Below are 26,776 nucleotides of genomic sequence, written 5' to 3'. Positions count from 1 at the left end.
AATTTCAAAAAAATTTCCTGAATTTTCAACATGTATTTGCCTGAATTTATCAATTTGACATACAATTTTAATTTTTCGTGAAATTTTTTGTCTGAGAAGAAAGTCGTTCGTAGCGAAATAACGTCTAAAATGTCCAGAAGTGTCCAAAATCTCAAAATGTATTAGTCAATAGTTCCAAAAATCGCTTATTTCATTGTATGAAAATGTTACGTCCTGTTGACTCCACGATTTCCTTCTTCGTGGAATCACTCATCTCATCACACAAAACAGACGGAAATCAATAAAATAGCGGCTATCAATTGACGAAGCGGATGTACTCCAACTGTCATCGCTCATTAAATGGTAAATGACGAAACCTTCCAGAAGACTCGAACCTAATAAAATAGGCAAATTATAGACTTGTTGTCGCATTCCATCTAATTCCACGAAATGAAGCACGAAATTTCAATTATCTCGAAATTTCGTGGCAAAGGACGCAATAAATTAAAAACGCCATAAGGATCTGGGTGACCTCTCGGGTCACGGAAGGGCTGATCTCACGCTTTTCCGTGAAACGCAGATTTGACCTAAGACCCACGCCTCGCGGCGATTGATAAAATTAAGACTCTGGAAGGGACTGTCAAAGGGCAAGATGATAACGTACTCGCCAATGAATAGCCGCTAATTAAAAACTGCTCATAGGCAACGACGATTTTTGGGGAGTCGGCACGGGATAGGCGGAAAATTGAAACATACGTCACGATCAGAAGAGAACTCTACCCAATCAAATCGGATTAAACATAATCCCGCCTCCTTAATTTGTATAAAAATCGCGACTTTGCGCACTTGGAGTCACTTCTGATCCAGTCCGAGACGTCTTAAAATTATATTTACCAGCCGTACTTGTCAACTATCATCCAGCTGTATTCCTCAAGTGAAACTAGATTTCTGTCGCGTCGCGAGTCGATTCTGTGCGCGTCAAGACACATCACAGAACCGAGCCGAACCTACCTCCGGAAGAATCCGGCGCAGTCACCTCAGAGATTCCCCGATCACAGCCGTCAACAGTAAGTCCGAGATACCCGCTCGGTTATCTACATACGCCCCTACAGTATACATATATATAATGTGTGTGTGAATACCATACACGAGAACACGTATATATATTTATATATAAAATCGTCTTTAAAACTCCCTCTTTTTCGAATTCAAAATCATAAAATAATTTTAGTGAAGTCGAAAATCACCGCCGCAAGTCCTTGGGATAACTATCCGCAATCGGCTATTTCGGAACAGGCGCGCCCGCATAGTGGAGCAACAGCTCCTAGCCTCATTTTAAGACGCGAACGGTCTCCGCATATCGAACTCGCTATCCCCGATTCTCCCTCTTCCCGATCTCCTCATCTGCCTGTTGTTCCCTTGCGTATCGGGTGTTCCCCGATACCCCAGAATCTTCCCCCCTTTTTGAACCTTCCTACTCTCCAGTTCCTTCCGAGGAACTTGCGGAGTTCCGGGAGAGATCACCCTGCAACTTCTTCCCTGTTCCTTTCGACGGAATTCCTTCCCCCTCTAGTTCCACCACCCTCTATCGTGACAGATCACCCTCTCCCTCCTTTTCCGACTCGAGTATCGAAGTACTCGAGGAATCCTCCCCGCGTTCCCATCCCCTACTATAGAAATAGTATATGAATGTATAAATTTATAACTATCCGTTAATCAATCATTGTATCGTAATCATAGCCCCTTACGTAATCATGAATTTATAAATTTAAATATTTTATTCCAATAACTATGTTACCAAATTAATGTTTGAACCCTCGTTTTATATATTCACACATACATAGTCAGCACTTATTCTTCCCAATCTACTCACCAAATGTATCGTTGACGAGCAGAGTATCGATCTTTATAAAAATCCTCCCCGATCTTCCGAATTTGTACCAAGGACAAATGTCAACACACACACCACACACCACACTTCCACAAATTATTATATACAACGTATATTACAATAATGATTCTTTAATTTGTAATAATATTTGTACTATCCTTTACAATAAATGTTGTAATTATTTGATTAAAATAAACTCAATGTTTACTCATTATAGATAAGACCTCACCCCTCACTACCTCTCTAAATCGCACAAGGTCCGATCCCCGGTAATAGGGATATTATCCTTGACCGAAAACAGGACCGCGAGTGCACGAAAACTCTCAGTAGGCGTAATAGCGTCCCTTCTGGACGTTGACCCCACGACTAGAGTTTTCCCGAAAAGTGCATTCGACTCGAGGCACGCGCCCTTCCAGCGTGAACCCGAGATACCATAGAGATCTCGTTACGTCTTCCTTTACCCCCTCCCTCGAATAGCCTTTCCTTCGCTATCCGTCGAACCAATGTACCTAAATTCCGGGGGTCCTGACGTAACAAAAACATATTATAAAGTTATGAAAAAGTCAAGAGTAACAAAGAGTAATATGCAATTTCAAAGTTAGTGCATACCACGGAATATGGTTTGAACGAACATACATGGATCTGGTTAAAATTTATCGTTTTATTGCCTATTTTCTACTGCTGCAGCCACCGCGACACAAATATCTGATTAATAAATTAGAATTAAATGATAGAGATGTAGTCAATTAGACATACTTTTGTCGAGAGATAATACTTAACAAAATTATATCACAAAGTTACATTACCTAACTCAACCTAAGTGATATGTATAAATTCAAAAATCCAACCTAAGTGGTAGTAGCTTCAATTTTTCTTTAACAAAATTATTATATCACAAATTTGTGTTACCTAATTTAACCTAAGTGACATGTATTTTAAAAAATAATGTGAAATCTTTAAATTGCGCCAAATACAAAGAGAATATATCTATTGCTTTGAAAGATAATTGTTGTGCAACTATTTTTAAAAAATAGAACCCATGTGGTACATATTTTTGTGTTCCCATTCAAGGGTCTTCCTATTCCAACGCAAGTAATAGTAGCTTTAATTATATTTAACAATATATATATATATATATATATATATATATATATATATACTCTTTGTATTTGGCGCAATTTAAAGATTTCACATCTTTTTTTGAAATACATGTCACTTGGGTTGTTAGGTAACACAAATTTGATATAATAATTTTGTTAAAGAAAAATTGAAGCTACTACCACTTACGTTGAATTTTTTTATTCATACATATCACTTAGGTTGAGTTAGGTAACGTAACTTTGTGATATAATTTTGTTAAAGTTATATGAATTTCTTGAATGTAAAATAATATTGTTGCCTTGACATTAAAATAGAAAAATCACTCACCAGCCGATGCGCAACAGCGGAGTTGTAATACTACGTTGATCAGATAAATTATCTGAAACATACAAATATTTTTACATTAAAGCATTGCAGTGCCCAAGATAATCGATATCTGTATTGTACGAGTAATGAATTAATGATTCGAGTATAATGTAAGAGCAAATCACGTCGCGCTTGAGAAAGTGACGGAATCCGCCACGGGACAGAGCAAAATAATAAACGAATATTATTCACCTTACGGTCGTTCCGCCGTTGCCCGATGCCTCCCAGACCCCCTCCTCCTCTCCGTGGTCCTTCACCGATGTCGCATCTCCGTCAACGCACTCACTCACGACATTCACGAGCGAAAATCGACGATATCGTCGCTCATGATCGCGCGACACTTTGCACGGCACTCCCGGTATTAATCTCGCGACACGGCGCGTACTTTATTACACGATGATCGAAGGATTACGTCGGAGATGCCTGCACGATCCGCTCGACGATCCCGTCGGCCCGTGATGTCCCGCAGGTAGACGCCGCGGCGCCGACGAGCGGGTCTTACATGGCGGAGAGAATTTCGTAAATCACATGGCCAACTTCACTCGCCAGGAGCGACCGTCGCGTGGACGCTACTTGTTGCTTCTCAGGCGATTTTGTTTAACTGTAATCATAAATCATCGATTTATAAACATTGTATCTATCCCCCATGATCGCCAAATATTAAGACACGATTAAATTGCAAGATTAAACATACGACGATAGACTGCGATCGCTAATTAAACGATATCGTCGCTTATGATCGCGCGACAATTTGCCTCGGCACTCCCGGTATTAAGGGGCTACATCTACCTAGAAACTATTAGTGGGAATAAAACGAACTTTGTACTTAAAGATACATGTTTTGAGAGCTTTAAAAAAAATTTTTATTAAAAAATTTCCAAACACAAAAAAGTTATGGCCGCCGGCAGATGATGAGTTTTTTTTCGACACGTTCGGCGGTGGACATCAGATCTGGAAAACCACTCGATGGATCGTTTTGAAATTTATACAAAATACGCTGAGAAACATTTAGAAGTCGTTGACGATCTTACTTTTTTTAAATCGATCTTTATTTTTTAATAATTACGTAAAAATGACGACATTTTCTCACAAATTGTCCATACTTGAGTTTCATTTCGTTGCCATTTTGTTTAAAAAATTGATTTTAAAAATCGGCGATCGTCAACGACCTCTAAATGTTTCTCAGAATTTTTAAAATTCGTTTAGCCGTTCACGAGAAAAATGTTGATCGTGTTGTAACATTATACTTTTATTGTTAATAACTTTTGCAAAAAAAATTTTTTTCGCTTTCGAAACTCGGAAAAATCTTTTTTAACATAAAAGCTATAACAAAATCCACTTTACAGCTCAAAAAAAGATTTCAGATGTTTAATAGCCAACTTGGAAGAATTCAACCTAAACCCAAAACTCAAGGTAAAAAAAAACTGGTAAGCAGAAAATTCCAAAAATTTGGATTTCGACTGTTCTCGACCAATACTACAATGCTATATAGGTCGCTTTTTTGGCTCCGCACATTTTTTTATGTGCCTGTGTAATTAGTCACAAAAAAATACTATTTACATAAAAATTAATAATATTTACGTAAAAGTGAATTATACATAGATTACTTAAAGAATTGGTAATTTGTCAGAAAAAAATTTCTAGTTCGTGAAAGTTAGTATTTAGGTGGAAATGAATTAATTTCTTTTGTAAACTAATTAATAGAAATAAATTTAATAGTTTATCAAAAATAAATTACTAATTATTTGAAAAATAACACAGGCACACAAAAAATAAAAAGTGTCTTGGCCGAGACACTACACTAGTGTATTCCCATGTATTTTGACCCGCTGAATCCGAATCCGAAGTCAGAATAGTCAGATTAGCTCTCAGTTCCGAGCAAACCTCAAAACTCAACGAAACGAACACTTTTTTTGAGGTTTGCTCAGAACTGAGAACCAAACTGACAATTCTGAATTCGGATTCGGATTCAGCGGGTCAAAATACATAGGAATATACTGGTCTGGTATACAGGCTAACCCACTTTTTTTGTGTGTGCCTGTGTGCACTAATCAACCAATGGCATCAAAAACTCAAAAAACAATTTTTATTTCGGTTTTTTCTACCCCTATTTCATATATAATTCTTTTAAATTCGGTTGATTAGACTTAGCTTTATATGCGATCAAAATTATGGACCTTTGATCGCGTATAAAGCTGGGTCTAAACCAAATCTTAAAAAATTATATATGAAATAGGGGTAGAAAAGACGAAAAAATATAATAAAATTAGAAATAGATCGATATCTCCAAATTTGCGGAAGTTAGAGCAACCACGGACATTTCTAAAAAAATTCAAAATTTTTTTAAAAAAGAACCTCTTTACCGATCATCGCCAAATTCAATACCAACTTTCCTTGAATAATACTCTATCAATTAAAAAAAAAACAGCCCGATATCTCAATATTTGCGGAAGTTGGAGCAACCACAGACATTAAATCTGCACATACACACACACACATGCACACATGCGGACATTTTTTTAGGCGATATTTCGACGTTTTACAACAATCTAAACATATTGGCAGAAAAAACTCAAAAACCAATCTCTTTGTTGGTTTCTTCTACCCCTATTTTATATATAATTTTTTTTAAATTTGGTTGACTAAACCCAACTTAAACGTAATCAAAGGTTCATATACGAAATTCACGAAAACAAAGCTTCCTCTATGAGGAAGCAAAATGGTGCAAATTAGAAATTTGCACTTGGCTTCCTCATAGAGCAAGTGATGTCTTAAGATGCTAATACGGCCCTCTGATTGGCTGATGACGCCTTAAGACTATACTTAAGACGATCTTGAATATAAGACCCGACTATAAATACCGGCCTTAAAGAATTATATATAAAGTAAAAATAAAAAAGGCTGAAGAATATAATAAAATTAAAAATAGACCAATATCTTAAAATTTACGGAAGTTAGAGCTATTACAGACATTTTTCTAAAAATTAGGGACCTTTGATCGCGTATAAAGCTGGGTCTAATCAACCAAATCTTATAAAATTATATATGAAATAGGGGTAGAAAAGACTGAAAAATATAATAAAATAAGAAATTGATCGATATCTCCAAATTTGCGGAAGTTGAGCAACCATGACATTTTTTAAAAAATTCAAAATTTTTTAAAAAAAGAACCCCTTTACCGATCATCGCCAAATTCAATACCAACCTTCCTTGAATGATACTCTATCGATTAAAAAAAAAACATCCCGATATTTCAAAAATTACAGAAGTTAGAGCATATACGGACAACAAAAGCATACATACATACACACATACATACATACATACACACAGACATTTTGTACAAAAGTTATTTTTCGACGTTTTAGAACATTCTAAACACTTTGCCCAAAATACTTTAAAAAAAATTTTTTTTTACGAAAACAAAGTTTCCTCTATAAGGGAGCAAAATTATGTTAATGTTATCTACATATAATATTTCCAAACAATAATTAAATTATAATTATATTGCATAATCTTAAATCTTACCTTGTTAAAAACTTCATTAACAAAGAGTTCGCCATACTCCAAAGTAAAGTCTCAGTATAACAGAATTCAAAAAGTTAGTATCTAAATAGAGAGAATCGTGTATGCGCTCAATCACGAGAAAATCCACTATCCACCAGTCTTCAAATATCTGCAGAAAAAATCCTTTGATGACTGACAACGCGCGAATATAAAAATTCGAGATAAAGTTTGCATTAAAAATATAAACTGGTTTGTCCACCACTTCCAAAAGCTTTGCTATTATAATTTTTATTATAATATATTTAGATTAAATATTAATTAATCCTTTTAGTTTAATCTTTTTTGTGTGTGAGAAGAACATATTTAATTTAATTATTTTTTTAAATGTTAGAGATTGCTGAATACGAATATAAAATTTTCTAAATTTATTTTGTTGTTATTGCTTTCGTGAATAATTAATATTTCCAAACACCAAGATATATAAAATCAACGTTTATCGTAATATAATGGACTCGATTCAATTTATATTTTAATTTGCCTAGAATACGAATTGCGCTACAGATCACTTTCTCGTTCTATTAAAAGACCATAAGCACGAGTATAATTTGAGCAACATGCATGATAGTGATTCCATACATTCCGATAACTTGACTAAAAGAAAGACTGAAAAAAAAAATAAAACAAATGTACAAAAATTTCAACATAATGTTATGTATTTTGCAAGCAAATTTATAGCTCGGTTTTATTCTGCAGAAAATACTGACAAAAACTATTCATGACACTATGTCTTCTATCAATACATTCTTCTTCTCGATTTGCTTAAATCAATTACAATCTGAATATGAAGAATTAACAGATCTATGTAGAAAAATAAAAGTTATGAAAAAATCGTTACAAGTTTTCAAGATCGACCACAAACACATGACGCTTAAATTTTTTAAAGACAATGGTTTTTTATTTATGCTAAAGAAAATAACTATTGCATCTTCTCTTTCATTACGCAAACGCAAACAAACTATACAACTATTAACGAAAAAAACGAATATTGTTACAATACCTCTCAATTTAGTGCTAAAAAAATTTTTAGAAAAGCCTCGTGTTTTTAATAAAATTATATCTTTTATGAAAAGTTGTACACATTATTCTGTGATAAAGTCAATAACACAAGGTACAATATGGAAATCTCAAGATATAAACGCTGAAAACATAAAAATACCTTTTGGACGAGATCGAAGTAAATTTAGTAAATAATCCTTTAGGATCACATAAAGTATGCTGGCAGACACTGGCATTTATGACTGTTTTTGATTTTCTTGAAAAATCAAGCAAAGAAAAAAGCAAAGCATCAAGTAAAATATTAGACAAAATCAAAGAAATAAAAAAATTTAAATTTTAGCTGGACCGTAATACAAAAGTCATGAATAATATTTGATTTGATATTCAAAGGCAAAAAGACTGACAAAAGACTGACAAATCAAAATGAGAAAAAAAAATTTTTTCAACAAACAATAGGGTCGTTGCATAAAATTTTTTTATTAAGCGGTATCCATAATTAATGTAGAGAATCTAAGCCGATTTTTAATACTTTTTGAATTTAAAAAAAAAACCTAAATTTGAGAAAGTTATAGCTTTCTAAAGTTTCTTTGATGACGGCAACTTCAAAAGATTTCGCAACAACATTATGACGTCACGCACATTTTCGTGTACTATTTTCTTCAATTTTGAAGATATTGCAAAAATTCAAAAAGTTTACAAAGAAAGTATGCCATGATCTATCAGACCGCTTAATAAAAAAATTTTATGCAACGACCCTATTAAAATCATGCACAGTTTAGGCTATTGTTGTGGCATAAAAAAAAGGCCTGCCAAGGTGCCCTCGGGACACGAATGAATGCCGGGACCACCCTGACCAGGGCGCGGGGCAAGAGCCACGCCCTTTATATTTGATTGACAAGCACAATTTATTTTGCAGTTTTATACACTCTACTCGCACTCTCGCGCACCCGAACGGGCTGAGCCTTCGCGGAAATGTCGGGCGGAAATCTTGAGTCGCTCGGTTTCTCTGCGTGACTCTCGAAACGGAGATCTTGAAGAGCGATAAATGACCGCCCCCGCGATCGGATATCTTGCTCGCGAGGCAGATGAGCAACCGCGAACACGGAGACGTGCGAGAGACTCAGGCTCACTTGGGTTACTCTGGGACGACGCGATAGCGGGCACGAATTTTACGCACTAAATCACAGAGGTACGAGGCGCGGTAGAGCCGCGTTCACAATGTACGGTGCGGCACGACAAGATGGCCGCGAGCGGGGTCGATATCGGGATCGAACTCCCGGCGTTGATTTTATGAGAAATGATCGACAACTCTCACGCTCGGTGATCGCGACGCTCGAGATAGAGGCACTCGCGAAAACCGGATTTGCGTCGTGGGACGGTTTCACCGTCGACACGGGTCTTTCGCCAAGGATCACGCTACCGCACGCGGTGATCACGTGATCCGTCTGTGTGCGTCGTCCCGTCGTATTACGGGCGACAAAAACTCGGGAAAAGAGATGTTTCGCGCGACGACCAATCGAGCGGGTGCAGATCGCGACAAAACTTGGGCGCACGATACAACCCTTTGCACAGATGCACTGAGCGCACTCAACTTTCCGAAATTCGCGTGCGGATCAATCGACCGGGTACGCGCGCGACGAAAACCGGCTTACTCTCCGTTCACGTGAACGGAAAAGCTATCTGACAATGAGATGTTTCACGCGGCGACCACTCGAGCGGGTGCGGCTCGCGATGAAACTATTACGGACTTCGCGCAATTACTTTCGGCACTCCCGATAATATAATTGCCACGAACGGCCGGCTCGACTTTCTCCTTAGCACGGCAGAAACGGAAGAGAGCGCGGATCGATAGCTATCGATCATCCCTCGTCCCGTTAGGAGACCCTCGGTGGGGGTCGTTGCCTCACGATTCACGAAGGACGAATCACGTCGATCCACGAAGTTAGGTGACGAATCACATCGATCCGCGATGTAACGCGTTGCGCGGTATATGCGAATTAGGAAACGCGTGCGCGTTTTACCTTTGCATGTCGGAAGTTCCGACTCGGAACAGTAGGCGCGACAACCGGGTGATTTCGGGCGAATTCGGGTCAGGCCCGAGGATTGTTTGTGCTCGCGCCAGGGGCGTTAGCTGTTGCGACAGCGCCCCACCGTAATGACTTTACTTTAAGGGGTCAATATACATTTCTCGGCCCTGAAAAGTGGTTGAGGAATTGCCAGAAAACTATTAGACCAATTAAGTTGAATTTTTTTTTTACTGTAAAGAGTGTCTTTTGCAGGAAAAAAAACATACACTAAGAAAAAAAATACAAAAAAAAATGTAGCGGCTTCTCATTATTCTCGAAACACCACTTTTCAAAACGGTGGGCATGATAACTGCCTCAGCATTCGTCCGATTAACTTCATTTTTTTATACATATTCCTAATGAGATTCTTTATCGTGTCACAAGGGATTTTTCGAAAAAAAATTACGGAAATGGTCACATTTTCAAAAAGTTGTGATTTTTTCTGAAAAAATCGTTACATTTTTTATTATTATTAAAACATGATTGAACTTACCAATAAAAGCCCCGAGAGGGACAACCGAGAAGTTTTTAGTGGGTTAGAGTTCCACATAACCGCCCTCCCCGCCCCGGGGGAGGGGGTATCCGTGCGGATTTTCCCCCCGTCCAAAAAAAAAGTTGCAAGTGAAGTAATTTCTTATTGAAGTAAAAATATATTTATTTCAAGAAAATATTGTAACCGCACAAGAATCTGTGTATTTGTTGAAAGGAAATTAATTTTTTACAGCAGCAAATATATTTTTATGAAATATTGTAACCGTAATGCAATAGTCTGTTTCTTAATTGCAAGCAAATTAATTTCTTATCGAAGTAAAAATGTATTTATTTCAAGAAAATAATCTAACCGCGTAAGAATCTGTTTATTTGTTGTAATTAATTTCTTATCGAAGTAAAAATGTATTTATTTCAAGAAAATATTGTAACCGTGCAAGAATAAATTTATTAGCTGCAAAAAAATTAATTTCTGATTGCAGTAAATACATCGTTACTGCAAGAAAATATTGTTACCGTATACACTGAAAAAAATGGTCTTGCAAGTACAGTAAAAATTTTCTGGGTGCAAAAAATTAACTGAGGTAGATAAATGATTAGCTAATCTGTGATATCGCATATGTCTTACACTTAATCAATCTAAATGACAGACAGAATTTATATCTGAACTGTTAGTGGAAATGTAGAAAGACAGTTTTTCTGTGGCGCCTATCCATGTTTAGCACAATCAGATCTGTTAGAAAGTTTGACTATGGTACACAGAAAAGATTCGGCAAGCGAGACAAATGAATATATGATCCTCACATCAAAACAGTTTATATAATGCGCCCAATCCGTCTAGCTGTTTTTAAGAATCTCTCGCGCTCAACTGTTTCACGTGCTGCGTGCAGGATGCAAGACTGTGCCGGTTCAGTCAGTCCATGGCAGTTTTCGCGCGCGAAGTGAGCAGCGTAGGTGATCGGCTGCATTCCGATATTCACTGCCAGTTCTGAAGAGCTATAATTTACGTCACGTGTATAGATTTTCAGTACTGGCAGTGCATTGCAGTGAATATCGGAACACAGCCTTCGTTCGAGGGAGAACTCGACGGCCGGGTGGCGGCGACGACGACGACGACGACGACGACGACAGTGAATAACGGCGAGCCGCCGATCCACGCACGTATTCTAATTGTGAAGTGTTCATTATATATAATCATGTCACATGAGATGGTTATTGAACTGGAATTGACGATTCAGGACTTATTAAAAAACTGGAATCTCAGTGAATACGCATCGGCGTTTGAAAGTAAGTACGAAAATAAGTACCATTAAGTTTTCTCATTACTTATTGCAATCATATTAGATATGAATTTATCGCAATTGTTGAAATAGTTTTTTCACATGCCATTATTCGTGTTTAACGTAGGTTATATTAATCGGTCTCGCTCCGCGTGTACTTGGCACGAGACACTACTGTGTCTCTTGATAAAAAATAAAAATAAAAATTTTTCTCTATTTTCTATATAGTTAGTATATCAACAAATAATTATAAATGTTTATCAAATATCATAAAGTCCATTTTCGGATGTAAATTTAGAAAATATACGACATACAATGTGTATAAGACATGAACACAGATTAATCTGTGACATGAATACATATATCTATATTTATTAACAAAAAATGTTACATAGAAGTTAACTACATATACATATAGATACTATTTATACTTTATATGATTTTATATGTATATTGGTCTTCTCTAGAGATAAATTTTTTGACGTAAAACAAGTGTTTTATCTCATAGCTAAATGTTCACATTTTGTAGGTAATTGTATAGAAGTTGGTGAACTTCAACTTCTATTACTACCTGAATGGAAGGATGTATTAAATGCTGTCATTCCAGTCCCTGGCCATAGAATGAGATTTGTCAAAAATGTAAAAGAATTGACGAAGGAGAGCAAATTTGTATCAATAGAGGTATGACATCATTAGTTTGTGTTGACAATTACAATAAATATTTAAGGCACCTAATCAGTCACTGCAGATATATTGAATGATGACGATAAAAACGAAAAACGATATATGAATTTTTTTCTTGTAAATTAATTATTTATTTCTTATAATAAAATTTACATGTCTTATATTTTCAATTAAACCGTGTGACATTTTATAAAGATTAATAGGTGCTTATTAATGTATGAATAGAGAAAAGAAAATTTTCGGTATATTTTACTAATCTGATCTATTAAATATGAATAACATGAATGTGGCATGCGGAAAACTTAATTTATTTTGATGCAAAATACGAGAAAAAAATTCATATGATTTCTAATAATCTAATATGTTTGCAGAGACTGCACACAAATGTAAATTCAACATAGGTTTCTGTAAAAAACCTTGTAACAATTACTTTGTGTCTCAGTGTCTTTAATAAAATCTGAGAAAGTTTATTTCAGAAATGTCTCATTACAGTTTAAGATTACAATTCTGAGTTTCTTCTTTTCATTACAATTTACATTAAATTTTTTAACATAAAATATATCTCTTTAACATAAAATCTCTCTATAAATAAAGGTTCCTATCGTTCCTATGACTTATCACTTTGCTTATAATTTTTTCTATTTTTTTCAGAATGATAATAATGATCTTCAAAAATTACATAGTAAAGATATAAATGAGATTACTATTCCTCTTTCACCTCAACCAGTAAGGATGCTTTAATATTTACCTTAAACATTTATTTCAAAAAAAATGTTTCTATTTTTAAACATTCTATTTACACAGGGTATTTCGAGGGATACTTCAAATGTATCATTAGAAGATAGTCAACAAACGCCAAAAAATATTTCTTCAACACAGGATACTTCAAATTTATCATTAGAAGATAGTCAACAAACGCCAAAAAATATTTCTTCAACACAGGATACTTCAAATTTATCATTAGAAGATAGTCAGCAAACGTAAAAAAATATCTCTTCACAAAAAAGGAGTCGACAAAGTAATGAACCGAATGTGAAACGAGGTGAAGTAAGTTATCAATAATCTGATGTTGTACAGTGTTCTTGCATACAATGCCTTTGTATATTTAAAATATTTGGTTAACATTTTCCAAAAATTTTGAATCTTTCTTGTTAGCAACTTCGACATCTTTTAAATAAAACAGCTGCGGGTAGATGTATATTGCAACTGGCGAAGCAAGGCCCTTGTTTAAAGCATGATAAGGATAGAAACAAATTAACAGAAATTATTATTGAAGATGAATTGAGCAAATGTGAAAAGTAAGCCTATTGATTTTATAATTTTAAATTGATTCTCCTACAATTATTTTTTGTTAAGTTTCTTTAAGTTGTCTCTTTTTCTTACAATGTTTATATTTCTTTATTCTCAGGATTTCAACTGAAGGCTTCGCTGAACTTGTAGGTGCCATACAACATATATTTCCTGAAGAAGATAGTGTAAGTAGTGCTAATCATAAGTGGGCTTTGTTATTATCAAATGTATAATAAGTATTTTTTGTGTATATACTGCATTAACGCTGATCTTATTTTGGCAGGAGCTTTATTTCATTCCATACAAGTATTCAAATGGAAGGAAATTTGTGGCCAAAGGCAAATTAATTACTAAGTACTATTCTATTCGGAAAGATTTCAAAAGCGCTTGGCATTATTACTCGAAACAAGAATCAGTTAGACTCAGATTCTTTAGATGATTCAGAAGGTTGGTTGTGTGGTTTCTTTATTTGTATTTTTTTTAGTCTGATAATGGACAATGGATATTAGGTGTTTACTTTAAACTCTTCTTGTTTATATTTTTATAATTTATTCTATGGTTTTATTTCATTTAAGTAGATGATGATGTACAAGGAAAGCTAAACTTTCTTGAACTGAACATAGAGCCTTGGTCAACAGTAGTAAAGTATTGGACGGATAGTTCTAAACAAAGAATTGCAAAATTACATGCCCAATCTCGAGTTACAAACAGAAATAAAGGCAAAGACAATGACAAGAGAAATGCTAATGTTAAAAGCAAGCAAAAAAGCAGAACAATTCCAGAAACTACACAAATTTCAACTTATACAAACAAATTTCCCGCTCTCAAGGAAAACTTTGGATACACTTTGGTTAATATTTAATATTATTTACTACTCTGTATTTTATCACATGATAAGTTCAATTTATACATGATATTTTTTGTTTCAGTTTGAAATAGATTTTGATTTGCTGTATCCTGAACAAAAACTTAAGGCTTACAACTGTTATAAAGATTTTTGTGATCGTATTATACAAGCTCTCACAGACGAAGAAAGTAAATGCGAGGCCCTAAAAGATAATTTGCTACTTGCAACAAGTGATGATATTTCAGAAGGTAATATTAAGAACATAATTATATTTCCATTAAAAAACAGCATTTTTTAGGATTTAAAATTACCTTTTATACTGTCAATAACGTTTTCCTTTATTAACAAAGACTAGGAATTTAGTAGCACTATTGTCACTCTGTTATTTGGACACTGTTGTGACCGTTGCCCGCCAATCTGGTCGTACGTGGAGGCCACCTCACACAGAAATTCAGGAAGGAGTAATTTCACTAATTGAAGTGAGTATTTACAAAAGTGATGTTATGTACATATTTTTTGTCTTTGATCTGAACATTTTCAGAAAAACAACTTTCAAAAATGTTCACATGAAAGACAGAAAATATTTTTATTTATTATTGTTTTTATTTCAATAGTATATTTTATTTCTAGAGTGTTGGAAAACTTCAAACATTTATCCAGGAAAGAAAAAAAAACTGATTAATTGGGGCATTACTATACAGCCATATGTTCTTGTTTGTGGATCATCTGTGAATGATATAGATGCCTGTTATGTAATTCTTGATACAGAGACACAATTTCTCGTTCAATCCCCAGTAAGAGCTTTGGATCTGTGCTTCAAGATTATTAACGCAGCTCACCTAGAGTATTCTCCCGAGTTATCGTTTGTGGAGACTTATTCAAAAAAAACTGTATGAGTTAACAACTGAATTTGATGAATGGAAGTCTGATGCTCAACTTCCAAAATTATTTAAAAAGTTTTCTCGTGAGTAGAATACGAGACTTTTTGTAATTCTACAGCTTTTGAATGTTCTGGTTTTTCTCTATAAAACATGCAAGCATATTTTCCAATTTTTGTACGCAAATTTTAAGAATACTGCGATTTTATTTTTTTCATCTATTTAATATTTAGAATTAATATTTACAGTATTTAGAGATATTATTTGCGGGTTTTACAGCGATAGAATTCTTTACTTTATATATATGTTGCTGTAATATGCCAAAATCAAAAACTTTTATTTTTATTTTTATTTTTTATTTTTCTTGATTACTTCAATGCCATTTAACAAAATGCCGTCCTGTTTTATATGTGCAATTAAGTTACACGAAATAAATCATTTACACCGACACCTAAGACTTATTCATAAGCTCGATGATAACCGTTCTGTTTTCAAATGCATTGAAGTTGGGTGTCACCAACGATGTTCTAACTGGTGTAGCTTTAGACGTCATTTAAAAAAGTTTCATGCCCCTACTGATAATACTTCAGATTCTGTGCCAGATTTTGCGAATAATAATGAAAATGTTCATGAAAGAGCATTTAATGATTCTAATATATTGCCTAGTAATAACAAGACGACTAATAATGAGTGCAGAAATGATAGTTTCTCTTCATCTATTGATGGTTCAACACAAGAAACTTCTTCCCACGACAAATGTCTACTCAATGAAACTTTTTTGAAAGATCAAATCACGACTTTTGCTAGCATGCTAATAGCAGAACTGTACAGTAAACCTGGTCGCCCCCGTAAAATGATTCAAGAATATGTAGAAAACGTTACTGATTTTTTGTCCACTAGTCTCTCATTGCTATCTGCTGATATTTCAGCTATATGTCTAAGTCAAAATGTTGACTCTAATATTATTGATGACATTTGTTGTCGACTCAATGTATTAAAAAGTCCATTTGAGGATTTAAAATCAGAATACTTAAGATTACAATATATGAAAAAATTAGGGTTTTATATTCCACCTGAAAACTATAACATTGCTCCTGATATGTTTACAAAAAAAATTGATGGAAAAGTACTTGTTGAGGTTGATAATGTTAAAGGACAATATGTACCTTTGAGGAAAATTCTGAAAGTTTTTCTAGAGCTACCGAATGTGTTCAATGTTATTAAAAATGTTTTAAGTGAAACTTCATGTGAGGATTTTTTTGCTGACTATATCCATGGATCTCATTGGCAAAATAAAAAAATTTTATTTGGTGAGAAACTTGTAATTCCTCTTTTTGTATTTTATGATGACTTTGAAGTTGATAAAGAAATTGGAAATCACAGTGCTAAACTTGGTGCTGTCTATGTGAAAATAGCATGCTTTCCCTCAGAATTTCAAGGTTCTTTAGATAATATTTTCTTAGCTTTACTTTTTAACACGTGTGATCGTACTAATTATGGAAATAAGCGAACATTCGGGATTTTTATTAAAGAGTTAAACTTTTTGTTCAATAATGGTATCGAAATTATTATAAATAATGTTGTTCACACAGTCTATTTTGTTATGACTCTTCAAGTGACTGATAATTTAGCTCTCCATTCAATGCTTGGTTTTGCTGAGGGATTTACTGCAAATTTTCCATGTCGTATGTGCCATGCTCATAGATCTTTAATTCATATTCAAACAGAGGAAGATTCAAGTTTACTCAGGAATAAATTATAGCACGAAATAGATTGCAAAATTGGTAACGTATCTTTAACTGGAGTCAGTGAAGAGTCTGTCCTAAACGAGGTAGAGACTTTTGAAGTAACTGACAATCCAAGTGTTAACATTATGCATGACATTTTTGAGGGTACTTGTATTTACGATATGGGTCACATTCTCTATCATTTAATTTTTGTGAAGAAATACTTTACTGTTGAAACACTTAACTTTCGACTCATTACATTTAATTATGATAAAACTATTACTAATAAACCTACTGAGTTTAAAGAAAAGGCTCTTTGGAAAAAATCAGTGAAACTGACTGCCAGTGAGATGCGCACTTTTGTTCGTATCTTTGCTTTACTTGTAGGTGACCTTGTTCCTGATAATGATCCCGTATGGAAGTTTTACTTAATTCTTCGTGATATTATTGAAATTGTTTTGTGTAGACAAATGCAGAAAGAAATGATTAAGATATTGAAGGAGAGAATTAGTGAACATCATCGTTTGTATGTTATTCTTTTCCAAGATACATTGAAACCTAAACACCATCATATGGTTCATTATCCATCAATTTTGTCTCGGTCTGGTGCTCTTGTTAATTTAGCATGTGATCGGTTTGAAGCCAATCATCAGCCAGCTGTGCAAGACGCTAAAGCTACTCGTTCTAGGAAAAATATTGCTTTTACTTTAGCTTTAAAACAACAACTTCGGTGTGCTTACCGATTTATGACTCGAAAGGGACTTCATACTTTATTAGAAGTAAGACCTAAAGAAAAACCAGATTACTACAATATAATTCGTTATTTCTTCCAATAAGTTTTTCTAATGGCTTTATGCAACATGCTTTTGTCATCTTTAAAGGAACTTTATATAAAAAGGGAATGTGCGTTGCAATTGAAGTGGATGATGATAATGGACCTGAATTTGGTATTATTTCCTCCGTATTAGTAAATCATAATGGCAATGTCTGCCTCGTGTGCAATGTCCTTTCATGTACAATGTACAGTGAACATTTTCATGCTTATAACGTTACTAATACTGCCAAAATAATATCAATTCTAGCTACTAATCTTTTAGATTATTTGCCTTTGTTGTTTTGTAAAGGCAATGATGGAAAGCAATATGTTACATTGCATCATTTACTTTAGCAACTATAAAGAATATGTAATAAAGCATTATATTTTTAGTTATTAGGTATAGTTGTAATATAGTTATAATTGTAACAAGGTAAATAAACTGTATTTTTTTTTTTAATAAGGTGGTATTTCATTTTACACTACATCTTTCCTTATAGTTAAAAGCAGAAAAATCAGTTTTGCAACTGTTGTAAGATTCTTTAATATGATTGGTTCTTGCCCTTATAGTTTCCCATGGATCTATAAATGCGTATAAACCAATCATATTAAAAAATCTTATAATTGCAAAGCTGCTTTTTCTATTACCAAACGCAGCCATATTGCATAGGTATACGTTAAAAAAGTATACAATTAATTTAGCTGCAGCTACAAAAATAAATTAGCTATGACATCTTGAATATGTTGTTATATTGTCTCGCTGCTGCAGTTATAATCGACAGCTATATTTCTCACAAAGATCGTTCTAGCTGTAGTATCGAAACTCATATTTATCTAATGCAGTGATAAATATTTAGTAATGGAACCTAAATTTTCCAAAAGATATTACTAGAATGTTGCTGCTATAAATTCTAGATGTGGCAAACAATATTTTAACAGATACAAAAAACAGCGATACATTTTTGTTGTGCCACCTAGAATTCTATCTACACTTGCAAAACATTTTTTTGAGTGCAAGAAACGATATTTTCAATGCAAAAAAATTTTTCAATGCCTCAAAAATAAGATTACTACTCGTGAGAAATATATATTTCTTGTTTCAAGAAATATAAATATTCCCCGCAGATAACATTTTCTTATTTTGTTTTCATTTCTTTTCATAACATATAATTTTTATTTAAAAAGATAATTCTTTCTACAAGTAAATTCCTGTGAGGGACTATTGGAGCAATTTTTTTCTTTAAAGCAATGAAATTTCACTTGAAACAAGTAAATTTTTTTCCGTGTATCATATGTATCATTTGTAAATTAAAATCGGAAAGACGAAAAAAATATATTGAATGCGTTCTCACAAAAATAGACCCGTAATAAAAAATGGAGAAGCTCATTTTACATTCTTAACATTCAAAATTACATAATTTTGATTTTGTAATATTGTTTTTGTACACTTGAGAAAAAATTTACTGTAAATATATTTATTACTTTATATTAAAAATATATGTATACAAACAGTACATATATGGAGGGATAAAAACCACAGTAGTGTAAGTCAAATATTTTAAAAATTTTGACTTACACCACTGTAGTTTTTACATGTATTCTGTTTTGCATGTATTAGCTCTAGAATTACCACAGTTATCCAAGTAAATGTGGGTACAATCTAATGAACCATAACTGATTTAATGAGCCATTCACGGTTTCACCTTAATTCGGCATGCACTGAGACATGCATCGCTTAATCTTTGAGACAAGCATATGACTTTTTACCCCTCCATATGTGGATATGTACATTTTATATTGTAAATATCAATAGTACATGTATAGTAAAAGTTTGTAATTTTTTATTATTCACTTTCGGTCAAATGAAAATATCAATAACACCGAGAGCATATGTTCATATACATACAATGCCCGTGTACATAATGTTCATATACAGAGTGTGTCCCTACAAAGACACTCTGTTCTGTTTCGCCGATTTAAACGAAAGTTTTTCGCATACGGCGTGATCCATTTCAAATATCCTATAAAAAACGTAAAATTACGTTTCGCCCGAAAATATCTGAACATATCGTCGATGCAAAACGTTTCTACTCCGTCTGATCGCGCTGTGTTACTGTGTTACTTATTCAGTGTAACCAGTTATTCCACCATATGGCAAATTCGAATGACTGCAAAGCAATTGAAAATGAAAAACGATGAAGCCTAGAAGCGATGATATGCGATTTTTTTTTTTTATCTTTTTATTTTATCTGAATAAAATTTTAATAAAACGTATTTTACAGGTATCTTTGATACGTACTGTGCACAAAACTGAAGTACTCCAAAAAATTTGATGAAGCACTTGTACTTAATGACTGACCAGATGCTTATAGGTACAATATTTGAAATTTTAAATGCATGGGAGAAGAAGCGCTCTACAGCGATAAAAAAAATACATAAAGAACAAAGAAAAGATGCTGAATGATATTTTTCAAATATCTTTGGTTCGTACTATGTATCAAAATAAAGTACTCAAAAAAATTTAGTCAAGCATTGAATTTTGCAATTAATGACTATTCATCAAATTATGCCTATGCAATATTCGGAAATTTAAACTCATGGGAGGAAATGCGTTCAGCAGCAATCAAAGAGTATAAAAACTTGCATGGCAATGTCCAATGTCTTTTGGAAAGTTCTTAGGGATTACGGCTTAAATCAGCGATTATACAGCATAAATCAGCCTTAACAACAAATTAAATTTTTATTTAATTAGCAAAAAAATACTAATTACGTAAAAATTAATATTTAAGCAAAAGTGAATAACTCATTGCTTAAAAAATTAGTAATTTGTCAGAGAAAAATGTCTAATTACGTGAAATTTAGTATTTAAATTATAGACCTCAATTTTAACGGTTTCGATTTTCTTTACTAAGAAACCGAAACTGAAACTGGAACAATTACTTGAAGTTTTATTAAACCATATAACCGGAACCGAACTGAAATTCGAGTCTCTGATTGACATACTATGATAAGTATCAACGCAAATCACCGAGCACACAAAATTGATGTAAAATTTAGTATTTAGGTAATATTATACATATACATATTTTCTTCCTTTTTTTTTTTTTATTTAGATTAGATAAGAAGAATTATAGAACTGCTTCCCTGATAGTGAAATTTGTTAAAATTATCATGCAACTGAATTATGATGGAATAATCACTGACAATACAATAGTAATTGGGGATGTAAGTTTTATCAATGTAATTGACAATAACTTCAATAATGAGGACAAAACTGAAGACAAAAGACACTTCGAGTATCTGTCGAAGATCCTACTACACCAAAATCATTCATCAAAAAGACTGGTTGCGTATAACGGATGAATGTAATGAAAAATGGAATCTTCCTCACTGCATAGGTGCTATTGATGGAAAACACATAGCAATACAAGTAAAATCAGTAAATACATTATTTTTATTTACGTTGATGAACCGAAATGACTATCAAATTGAGTGTAACATTCATGAAACACCTATATACATTTGAACGTTTAAACTCGATTAGTATTTTTTCATAAGGGTTATTCGTCTTTGAATTTTCTTGTGTTAATACTACAACATTAAATTCATAGAAATTCTTTCCCAATCTCCGACCGAGCACGAAACAATGGTGCTTCAAAAAATTATAACTGACAAAATGAAAAACTTGTAAAAAAATAACATTAATATTTGACGTAAAGCAATTTTTATGTATATTGCATATAAAATGCGTATATATTTTTTATAAAACTACATTTTAAAAAATTTTTATTTTATAAATAAAGGGGTAAAAACCACAGTGGGGTGTAAGTCAAATTTTTTTAAATATTTTCTCGTGTGCAAAGATGCAATCTGTACAATATATAAATTGCATCTATGCACACGAGAAAATATTTAGAAAAGTTTGACTTACACCACTGTGATTTTTACCCCTCCATTTATAAAATAAAAATCAATATTAATAACGACAGGAAGAATTCAATACGGCACTGTTTGTCGACTGGTGGAGATTTTATAAAAGAAAGTCGGAAAAATTGGGATCTCACCGCTTACGACGGGTATTACGATTCACACCATTGGTGTTAAATTCACACCCATATTTCTTAGAGTGTACCGACAGTTTTTACACGAGCAAATTCATCAAGTTCTGACTTATATACTTTAACTTCAACAAATCTTTGAAACAGGAATTAATCCTTCCTTTAAATCAGGTTCTTAACTACAATTGTATATAAACAAGAATTAAATAATATCAATTAAATCAGATTTTAAATAACAGTTATAAACGTATTCTCCCTAAATAAAAATAATTTTAATTTTAATTCTCAAAACTAATTTTGAGAAAATAAATTTCTCATTGTTTCGTAAAATTATATACATTTCTTTTTTAAGAGGGGCTCTGATAGAGTCCCTCTATAAATCGGAGTATGGGCCAACTTGCAATTTAGGATATAAGAGAGAAAGATACCAGGTAGCAGTACTTATCAATGCTTTTAAAAAAATGTTCGGCTGCGCTCTCTGAATGAGGCGCTCTCTGATAAGCATGTCGAGTGGAGCAGAATAAGGAGCCAAGTAAGAGAAATCCAAATTAATATGGATTCTCAAAACATAAAAATTAATCAATCAGAAAGCTGCAGCGATACAGCATAAAAGTGAATACTGATTTAAAAAGTAAATATTGATTTAAAAAACTAAAAACATAAAAAGTTTCCCACTGTCCCCTAAATTAATACCATCTTGAAAGGGTTAACGAGCGTTTCTGGGACGAGTGAAAAAAGGAAGCGGAAAAAGGGGGAGAGATCTCAACCGAAGTTCAGATGTTGTTCTTGATAATATACGATGTTTTAATATTCACTGTAAAAAATAACGTGTTTTGAAGTAAAAACAACACACAATTCACTAATTTGTGTGTGGTGTGTTTTAACAACACAGCTGCGGTTGTAGATGTGTTAAAACGACATACGAAATGTACTGATGTATACACACGAGATGTGTAATAGTGGATAACACACTTCATGTGTGTTAAGATTATAACACAGTAAATTGAATGCATATAATGTGTGTATAATTAATACACAAACCGTAGATTAACACATTTGGAAGAAACAACACATTAATGCCGGGATTACGATGAATTTAACGTAACGGAACGCGACGGACGCGAAGTAACGTAACGTGAACTTAAAAAATTACGATCGCCGTAACGTGAAGCAGCGTGCATTTGAAAAATGATTTGACAGCGTGGTGTGAATTTCTATTCATACCACGCTGTCAAATCATTTTTCAAATGCACGCTGCTTCACGTTACGGCGATCGTAATTTCTTAAGTTCACGTTACGTTACTTCGCGTCCGTCGCGTTCCGTTACGTTAAATTCATCGTAATCCCGGCATAATAGAATTACACGCTTAGCGGGCATTACACATTTAAGCCGCGAATATATGACGATCACGAGCGAGCGAGACAACAAGAGTGGAAAAAGAAGATCGTTGCTTAGCAACGATCGTTGTTAGATCTAGTCCACTGTTACCAGCGGCCGTGCGCGGGCTCGAGTTTGCATCACTGCTGGTTACCTGTTGACGTGATACGTAAAATCAGAAGAAGAAGACCGTGATACGAGTTCGAAAGTGGTTGCATTGATTTAGTTGTTGCAGTATAATATATAGTTCAGTGATCTCATTGATTTAGTTCTTGCAGTTATATAATTCAGTGATCTCATTTACTTAGTTTAGTGTAATATATATTTGTGTTATATAGTGTAATATATGTTTTCGTGTTTATTATTATTAATATATTTTTTATTCCAGTCATTTCATATTCCTTAGTTTCAAATACTTTTTGCTATTTCGATATACATTCAACTTCAAACGAAGTTGTGAACATGGAACGTAAAGTTTTTTGCATAATTGGGGAACGATACAAACGTATCAAATTTATAAAAGAAAAATATTTGTCCGACGCCGAGTGTTTGCGCCGAGCCTTGAACAAGGCCCTGTGCTTCAGATCATGTCCATTCTAATATGATGAAGGGAAAAGAAATTGTTCTATACAAAAAGCTATTCCGGGAAAGAACAGGCTCGTCGACATTGAAGACGACGACAAAATATGTAATGACACTGATGTTACAGTCTTATTGGTGGATGTTATTTCTACTTTTGAAGCATCTATTGTTGCTACAAACAGTGCAAATATGAATTGTGTACAAAACGAAGAGATGAAAGAAGCAGTAGAGGTTATGGACGTAAATATCATCGATATGCCTATTGTGTTCCAGCAAGAAGCAGATGCAGCAAATTTAGTATCAGATAAAACTGACGTACAGGTACACATTACTTTATTATAGGTTGTATTCCGTTTCACGCATAATGCGCATTTTTCTATAGTGTACGTAACATATAGATAAATGCGCGCATATGCGTGAAACGGAACGCAGCCATAGCAATTTCTAACTTGCATTAACACGTTCTGTACCGCGTGGGGTGTATACGCCCCACGCTGAACTTTCCGTTCACGCCAATGGGCGATTCTCGTTGTAAAACAAATTTTTTTTTATTTATTTTAAAGTTAAAAATTAAATTTTTTGCTTTGTTGTCTAATGCATCTTAAACTCTACACCCTTTTTTAATTATATATTTTTCATTATTATAGATATTGTAAGGCATACGTCAGAAGCATATCACCATAGTATTAATCACAATAGCGTATACGCCCCACGCGGCCTGAATGTAACAAAAAATCGATCTGACACGGAACGTGTTAAGGATGTATTGAATATTCGGTATTATTCGGTATTCAGCAACTGAATAATAAGTTTTAAATAAATTAAGTTCTTAAACAGTAAAATGTGAAAAGAAGATAAAATATAAATATGAATGATTTTAACAGCGTTTATTATTAGATAATATTGCATTACTTAAAATAAACAATGTTTGTAATAGAAAACCAGAGAATATGACAATGTACTTGTTCCAGTAAAATGAATATTCTGAAAAAATAAAATAAAATTGTTTAACATTAATAAATAAAAATCAGTCATTGCGATAAAGTACAGTTTTTGGATACATTATTATACTCTATTCAACGAAAAGTTGACCAGTTCTCGCGCATAGGAGTAATACTGCTGTAGAGAAAGTTTCTGTATATAGACATGCACGAAATAAATGTACAAAGAACTCGTACGTAGTGTTCGTCCTGCCGCTGGTCAATTTTTTATTTAACAGAGTATAGTGTTAGTCATATTACAATATACATATATTTAACCATTAGGTATTTATTAATATACTGAAACGTCTCTAGCGTAATGTGACGGATACTAATATATTCAAAAGCTGTATTTTATCGGAATGACTGATTTTAATTTATTAATGCTGAAAATTTTTATTTTATTCTTAGCTTTTTTAGAATATTTATTTTATTGGAACAAGTACATTATTTTATTGTCTAGTTTTTTATTATGGACATTGTTTATTTAAGTAACACAATATGTGTATTTGTTGTATTAATATAATAAATGTTGACATCGTTCATATTTACGTTTTATTTTTATTTCACGTTCTATTCCTTAAGAACTTGAATAATTGAGTTAAAAATTACTATTTGGCTGAATAATTACTATTTGGTGCATCCCTAATCTACATAATTATAATCATGTCAATGTTTATTGGGCTGCATTGTGTTGTTCAGGCTAATATTGAGTCAAACTCAAAAACATCAAACAAATGTCATCAAATAAACGAGTTTGGTTCAGACACAGTACCGAATCCAGCACCTCTTCCCCAATTAACAGCCGAGCTGGAAAACATACTAAAAACAATTGGAATATTAAAAGGACAAAAAACGTTTATTTACTTTTGGGCTACTCATCTATCAGTTATAACTAACAACCAACCTACAAAAAGAGATTACTTACTATAATACGCTTCAAGCATCGTTGCAGCCTATCCTGAATTGAAAGGTGGCAAAGGTGGTTGTGTAAGTATATATTTTTACAGATGAAAAGTTTGTGTTTCATTATTTTCTTTGTTAATATATTTCTGTAATGTCTGTATTATGGTCTATTATTTACAGGGTATAGTAAAAACACAATTAAGCACATGCATCAGAAACCGGAAAGCTAATATCAAGAGAAGATACAATAATGCCTCTCCTAAGCCAGTTAGATCTGCGTATGCAGAAATCATCAGGCAGGCATCTGTAGTCGCAGATAAACAGTAAATTATTTTCTCACCCATTATTTCAAAATTTGCACAATTCAAGTTTCTTATTAAATTAATTGTTTTATTACAGGCCTATACAAACTGACATAGAAACTGCATTAAAAGAGTTAGAAAAGAACAAAGGTGATACTCCTCACGTGCGGTATTTACTTAAAGAGACCTTCACTGAACGGAGAAAATGGATTAAGAATGATACGAAAAAAATTTCTGAAGTGGTGGAAAAATATCCACATCGCAAATTGGACACCTTGGTAAGATTTTATTTGGTTAAATTTTTTCTTATATTTAACATAATAATTAACCCTAATCTTGTTACGATGAGTCTTTCATATCCGAGCTTTTTCTACGAAACTCGTAAATGACCCGTTTTTCATACCAAACATTAATCATAAAAAATACTAAACTTAACAATATTTAAAATTGCTTTGTGGGGGCTTTTAGTAGAAACATGGAACATACTATATGAATTTTTTCAGAATTTTCTATTATCATTATTTAATTCAACTATTTAGTTGAAAATTGTAACTGGTATAAACGACCCATGGTTACAGGCTGCAGGGTAAAAAAA

General features: G+C 33.4%; 2 long non-coding RNA genes and 1 pseudogene across 2 annotated transcripts; 2 read left to right on the top strand and 1 right to left on the bottom strand.

Moving 5' to 3' along the window:
• Window positions 1-3,248: 3,248 nt before the first annotated feature.
• On the bottom strand, window positions 3,249-9,780 carry LOC139816491 (uncharacterized). The gene is made up of 3 exons (XR_011733028.1): window positions 6,866-9,780; window positions 3,535-3,938; window positions 3,249-3,350 (listed from the first exon to the last, which is right to left on the bottom strand). It is a non-coding gene; the product is annotated as an uncharacterized lncRNA (long non-coding RNA).
• A 1,684-nt stretch (window positions 9,781-11,464) lies between these two features.
• LOC139816733 (uncharacterized) lies at window positions 11,465-18,398 on the top strand (annotated as a pseudogene).
• Window positions 18,399-23,322: 4,924 nt separating this feature from the next.
• On the top strand, window positions 23,323-26,402 carry LOC139816462 (uncharacterized). Its single transcript, XR_011733021.1, has 4 exons — window positions 23,323-24,314; window positions 25,676-25,963; window positions 26,060-26,202; window positions 26,279-26,402. It is a non-coding gene; the product is annotated as an uncharacterized lncRNA (long non-coding RNA).
• The last annotated feature ends 374 nt before the right edge of the window (window positions 26,403-26,776 follow it).

Source organism: Temnothorax longispinosus, chromosome 7 (genome assembly GCF_030848805.1).
Source record: "Temnothorax longispinosus isolate EJ_2023e chromosome 7, Tlon_JGU_v1, whole genome shotgun sequence".
In the NCBI taxonomy this organism is placed as follows: Eukaryota; Metazoa; Arthropoda; class Insecta; order Hymenoptera; family Formicidae; genus Temnothorax; species Temnothorax longispinosus.
Note: the sequence above shows the minus strand (reverse complement) of the source record. Positions and strands in the feature narration are given on the sequence as shown.